We start from the raw sequence: 7,187 nt of genomic DNA on the forward strand, positions 1-7,187 counted from the left end.
TCTGACGTATCTTATAAGACCAAGGTTAGGGAGAGCCCAAGGTTCGTCAAGGGGTTCTTTCAGCAGTTCATTTTAATGGACCTTGGTGTTATGGATAGCAAGTATATCCAACACTTGTTGGAAAATCGGGGGATCCCCCTTCCCTTCAGGATTCAGACTAACAGTCTGAAAGTCCTAGATTTAAAGTTTAAAGTCCTAGATGAAATCATTTAGAGATATAAACCTGAGAAGAACTCTCATCTCACTAATGAACAACTAAGTTTCATAAAAAAAAAAAAAAAAGAAAATACATTTTTCGCCCAGCACTACTGCGCAATATAAACAACAACACTTCACAAAACACGAGCCTAGATTGACGATCTATGAGGAGCATCAACAAATCCATTTCCGCCGTATGACTACGGCACCTGACTCAATTGAGATTGATGATCTTTACACAAGTGAGGGTGGTTATCTCCCAATCTGGTCATCCCGCGTTGGCTATGATAGGAAGTGGGACCAGCACCGAATTATACCTATTCCCAATGCCAAGAGAGCTACCTTGCATAATCATATCATACTAGGGGATCTCCCTGACATCGTCTTCCCCTTTAACGCTGAAGTGAGGCGTATACTTGAGGGTCGTTGTGTGTCGTTTGAGAACAATGCCCCCATTCGTCCAATTAGGAAATGGGGTTCAGTTTCTTTACTTGATAATGATCAGAAGGAGGCTCTTAAGCAGGATTTGGAGCTTACAAAGGCTAAGTCTCCGGGTTTCCCCAGGTATGAAAAAGTCAATAACTCCGAGATGCCTACCTCTCAACAAAAGCCAGTTCAACTGTTTTCAAAGGGGAAGACACCTGCAGCCCCATCTGATCAGATGGAATTGACAAGCCCCAAAGGACCAGCTGTCTCTCAGCCTACTACAGGTTCGACCAATAACTCCGCGATGCCTACCTCTCAACAAAAGCCGGTTCAACTGTTTTCAAAGGAGAAGGCACCCTCAGAACTATTGGATCAGATACCATGCAGTACCCCTCATTCGGTCATACCCCTCTACCGGTCAGCAAAAAAAATAGTCTCCCATATAAAATGCGATTTTTCACTTGCATATTGTTTGACCAAAAGTGAAGCTATTAGCGTGGGAAAATAGCTGCCGTATTTAGATTTGCGTAAGATGTAATATTTTAACATTCCTTCTCCAGTGACGCTTGCGGTATGACCGTACAGAACTAATGTGAAATGTCTCAAAACGCCTCCCTCATCAACCTCCCTCCGCCAAGTCTCATCAGATTTTTATCTATACCAGCCTTTCAAAACCACGCTGAAAATGCCTCAATTACCTTATACAGAGGATGATGTTATCGAAGCCATGCTGGATGTCACAGATAATGGACTCTCGCAACATGAGGCCGCCCAGAAGCATGGCATGCCCCAGACCACTCTTTCTGATCGACTAAGAGGCATACCGCCTAAATCTGAAGTCACCCATCCTAGCCGGCTGTTATCCAAGTCTCAAGAGGCCAGATTGATTACCTGGATACTTCGGCAAGAGGCCCTAGGCTATGCTCCATCCCACAGTCAAGTTCGCGCCACCGTCGCTGCCCTCCTACGGCAACAAGGCAGGGAACGGCCTATCGGTGTCCATTGGCTAACCAGGTTCGTGAAACGCCATCCATCCATAAAGAAGAAGATAGGAAAACGCCAGGAAGCATCGAGGTTCAATTGTTTTACCCCGACCGCCGTCAATTGGTACTTTGATATTCGGGAAAGAGAATATGGCTGGATCAAGCCTGAGAACACGGTTAACGTTGATGAGGGCGGTATAATGGCTGGATTTGGTAAGCATTTGTCGTTATACCCATTGATTGAGCTAATCTATTGCGAATCCAGGCTTGGATTCCTTAGTTATCGGCAGCAGCGATCCCAAGATGAAGGCCTTCCTCAAAGGCTCTCAGTCCCGCACTTGGACTAGCTTTCTCGAAGCCGTGACTGCAACTGGCCGTCTTCTGAAACCGGGGATTATTTTTAAAGGCAAAGAACTTCAACAACAGTGGTTTATCGAAGAGCTCAAGGAGATAGCCGACTGGTATTATATCACGTCCGACAACGGCTGGACAGACAACCATATCGCAATTGAGTGGCTCAGAGAAGTCTATCTTCCCCAAACACAACCGGAAGATGAGTCCGATGCGAGGCTTATCATATTAGATGGCCATAGAAGCCACGTATCCGTGCGTATCTGCCCGTTCCGAGCCTTCTGAAAAAAGAATATCGCTAACTCAAAATCCAGGATGAGTGGATGGCTACGTGCTTTTTGAACAACGTATATTGTTGTTACCTGCCAGCCCACTGCTCTCATGGCCTACAGCCACTTGATAATGGGGTGTTCAATGCCTCCAAAGCTGCCTATCGTAAAGAACTTCAAAAACTGACAAGCCTGACCGATTCTGCCCCGGTGGACAAGGTCAACTTCATCAAGGCTTATGCCAAAGCCAGGGAAGTAGGCATGACGAAGAAAAACATCCTTTCTGGCTGGAGAGTGACTGGAAACTGGCCGATTTCTCGGCGGAAAGCGCTCATGCATCCAGAGATTCAGTCAGCCAAGAAGGAAACGACGCCTGCATCGGACGGCCCCAGCGACGGGCAACGCGACTCTGATAACACGCCGAAGACCAGCCGTCATATCAGGGATCTGGGGAAGAACAAAAGTCCCTCAACGAGAAGACGGTATTCTGTGATATCGAGAGGTTTTGAAGCGCAAGAGTCAAAGATCGCCTCGCTAAGCTCAAGAGTAGCCAGTCTAGAGGAAGAAGTCGGACGGTTGAGCAGAGGCAAGAAGAGAAAGGCGATACCGAATCCCAACAGGAAGTTCATGACACTAGCCGAGGCTCTAGTGGTTGGTAATACTATTTCTGAGCCAGACCAAGCAGCTAAAGAGATAGAGGCTGTTGAGGATGTAATTGAGGTGGGAGGAGTGGAAGAGGACGAGGGCTCAAATTCAGAGGCGGAAGCGTTACTAGTTGTACGGACTCGCGCAGGCCGCGCAGTTAAAAGACTAAGGGAATATTAAAATACAGTCGATTCTAATCTTGATCCTAAACGTGAATTTGGTTTTGCTATTTTTGCCAAGTTTTTGCCGTCATGTTGAAAAATCGCATTTTATATGGGAGACTATTTTTTTTTTGCTGACCGGTAGAGGGGTATGACCGAGTGAGGGGTACTGCATGGTAGTATTGACAACCCCCAAAGGACCGACTGCCCCTAAGCCTTCTCCTACGCAAAACAATCTCGCCTGGGACACTTCGAGCCAGTTGTCATCACCAAAGTCTATACCCAGTCCTCTCTGGTCGCCTCATATGCAACAGTTTTTGCCAAAGCACAAGGCTAGCCCAAGGGTCGGAACCACTACATCCACTCCACTTTGGACCAAGTAGAGTGGATGTACGATTTTTTAGGCAATTACATAGTGGATGTAGCACATATTCGACCAGAGTGGAATGGATGTACACACGTGGATTTATAAGTGGATTTATAAGTGGAATTCTGAGGCTATTCACAACCTCGTGGGTGCGTATTCAGCCTCACTTTCAGACGTTGACACTAACTCTTCAGCCTGTTGCTGCTGTGATGAATCGTCAACCTTGCTGGCGCTATCCTCGCCCTCCAATAGCCATTTTGTCTCAGCAAGCGCCAGCTCGCCGTCGCTTAGAGTCCCAACCGGCATCATGCTTACTTTCAAGGTGTGACTTAAGCAATGGATCCAGATCCTGATAAGGCCAGCACGGTACCAAGAGCGCAAGACCTGACATATGGCGATAATCTCAGCATCCAGGTTCGTACGCAACCCGGAGACCATCTTGCCAGCAGCTGAAAATAACCTCTCACACTCGGCTGACATCGGCTGAATCGTCAGGAAGTCCAAGGCCATTCTGGATAACCGAGGATATCTGCTTTGCTTAGTAATCCAGTAACCAATTGGATCACGAACGTTGCCGTCTGTCGCACTGAGCGTGCTTAAAGGGTTAGAGTGAGTATGATGAGCAGCAGTAGTGAGTTGATTGATTGTCTTCTGTGTGGGGTATTCCATCCCACAGGTTTTACTTTAAATCACCCAGCTTGATTACTAAGGGCTGTTGTTCCTGAGGATCATTGAGACCATGCCCGGCCTGCGACACACCCCCCCAGATTTCAGTCTGTATCAGATGAGATCTGCATATCATCCTGATCGATATCCTCCTCTGAAACGTGTTCTGGATCAATCCGCAGTGAGATATCAACCAGGCCCAATTGTTTCACGAAGTGAGAATGCTTTTCTGCTGAAAGAGGTTTTGTGAAGCCATCTGCAGGCATGTCTGTTGTTGGAACCCATTGAACTGTAATTTTGCCGTCTCGATGGATCTGTCTTAGCCAAAAATTGTGGATGTCGACGTGTCTTAACTTTGATGTTAGTTGTGGTCTCTCTTTCTGGACCAGTCCCACTGTTTGTTGATTGTCACAGAGGATGCGTGGTTGGTGTTCTGGATCGAATTGTATCTGACCGAACAGTCGGTATAGAGCTATTGTCTCCCTCGCTGTATGAGACAGCGATAACAGTTCCGCTTCAGTCGTTGACGTGGCTACAGTCTTCTGTTTTGAAGACTGCCACATGATTGCCCCGCTAAACAACTTCATGAGATAGCCCTGGGTGGATCTTCGAGTCTCTGGATCATCCGCGAACGATGCGTCGCTTGACTGCTGTAGTACTTCATCATCGCCTGTCTCTACTGCTGTGGCCTTTATCCACAGAGCCCGAGAACTCGATGGCATAGTACCGTGTGGTCTGGAGATATGAGAGAACTCTGTTCGCATACCGCAGGTGCTCTGGTGAAGGGTTCATAGCGAATTGGCTTAACTGGCTAGCTGCATAGGAGACATCTGGTCTTGTTACTACTGCCGCATACAGAACTGATCCTACCTTTTCTTGCATCTCTGTTATCTGTCGAATAGTGGCCTGTCCTTCGAAAGGTTGGGGACGGTACGACGGAATGAGAGGAGTTGTCGTTCTCATTGATTTGTCGATCCCGAACTTGTTACAAAGTTTGTCGATATATCCATCCTGGCAGATCCAGAGCTTCTTGGCCTTGGTATCTCGAAGGATCCTGATGTTGAGGAAGGTGATTGCTTCTCCCAAATCCTTAATCCCGTATTTGCCGTTTACTGCTGCTTTGAATTCGTTGACTTGTTGGAGGTAGTCAGATTGTGCGATGATGAGAAGATCATCGACGTAAAGAAACAAGACAAGATGAGTCTCGTTGTTAATGAGAATGCATGGTTCATCTGGGCATTGTTCAAATCCCAGGTCTTTGAGGAACCGTACAAGTTCATGGTACCACAGTTTTGGTGACTTACGCAGACCATAGAGCGCTTTGAGCAGTCTCCAGACCTTTCCTGATTGACCATATCCCGGTGGGCATGTGGTGTAGACCTCCTCGTCCATTTCAGCGTTGACGAAGGCGTTCTTGAAGTCAACTTGGTGACATATCAGCCCAAACGCACAGACGAGAGCCATCAGAATCCGGAAGCTTCGATAAGCACCGGTTGCTGCGTAGATGTCTTCACCAGAGTGGTGTTGGAGATCACCTCTGACACAGATGCGGGCTTTATGACGAATGAGATGTCCTGTATCATCCAGTTTGTAGGTAAAGACCCATTTGAGCGGCAGTATCTGTTTGCCTTCTGGACAATCGACTAGTTGGAAGGATTTCTTCTCCTTGAGTGAGTTGATCTCGGCGCCTGCAGCTCGTTTGAAGCCTTCTCTCTCAGGGTGCCGTTTTAGTTGATGCCAGAATTCAGGTGGTGGTAGCAGGTCCCTCCGATGGATTCTGATTGACGGTGCAGCTGCGAAGGCGTGGGCGATCTGATGTCCCAGCTTCGCGCGTTCCAGTCGTAGAGCGTATGCCTGTCTTCGTGCTCGCTTCTGAACTCGATGTAGGGTGGAGCGCGGTTTGAGTGTTTTGATTGCATCCTGACCTTTCTGAGACAGTTTGATGTTTCTCCCAGAAGTTGTCCGAAGGTTCTGGAGCACCTCGGCGTCCGTTGTTCCTTCCTTTCTGGGCGCCTCTTCTCCTGCCATATTTGTCCGAGGATGCGATGATGCTTGATGGAGAGCTGCTTGATTCGGGGGCCGCAACACGTCTGGCTGTTCAACCTGTATTTCCCCTGCTGTTGCTCGTTCAGGTGAGCTTTGTGGTGTGAGAAGCAACCCTAGTGGAGGTGGCTCTACTTCTGTTTGGATCGAAACAGGAACTGATGTTGCTATATCCTCCGTGATAGGCAATGGCTCAACATCTTCTTCGTCCAGATCAACTTCGTTGACCGTAATGGCGAGAGCCTGTCCTGATTCAGGACGAGTTGTGGCAAGCTGTGGATCGTACATGACTTTCTCGTCAATTTGAACATCACGAGATACAATAACACGATCGAGGTGTGGAATCCAAACTTTGTGGATATTAGTTGCGTCGAATCCGACAAGCCATCCCGTGAGCGCGTTTTCTTGTAGTTTCGCTCTGGCCGGACGAGCTTTCTTGTTCTTGATCAATACATAGGCGAGAGAGCCAATGATTTTGAGATGAGAGAGGTTCGGCTTTCTGCCATGAACCATCTCAAACGGAGTTCGCCATTGTTTTCGTTGAACCGGGATGCGATTGAGGAGGCGGGTAGCATGAGCAACGATGTAGGGCCAGAGTTTCTGAGGTAGATTTCCCTGTATTCGAAGCTTGCGAGCGATAGTCATGATCACCCCCCCAGAACGTTCGGCAGGACCGTTCTGATCTGGCGTATCTGGTGGAGATGGATTGAAGATGATTCCTTTCATTGTAATGAAATGCTTCCATTTCTTGCCCAGACCTTTCTCGCCATCTGATCGGATGTACCGCGTAGTGAAACCCCAGTTGTCGTTTGTAATGGCGAGAAACTCTTGCGTAGCCGACAGGAGTTCCTCTTGAGCCTTGTTCGGGAGATTGAAGGACACGTGGTAAGCCGAGTGGTCGCAATAAAAGTGAGCGACCCAGGAGTCGGCGTTGAAGGCTTCCTCCATATCGACAAGGTCGAGATGTATCCTTTCGAAAGGGTAGGTTCCCCTCCAGGTTGGTACACGTGAGATTTGCTGGTGCGCCTGTCCGAGTTGGCATTCGGGACAAAGCTCAGATTTTCGTTCAAAGTCGTGA

Source organism: Fusarium oxysporum, chromosome 6, assembly GCF_000149955.1.
Source record: "Fusarium oxysporum f. sp. lycopersici 4287 chromosome 6, whole genome shotgun sequence".
In the NCBI taxonomy this organism is placed as follows: Eukaryota; Fungi; Ascomycota; class Sordariomycetes; order Hypocreales; family Nectriaceae; genus Fusarium; species Fusarium oxysporum.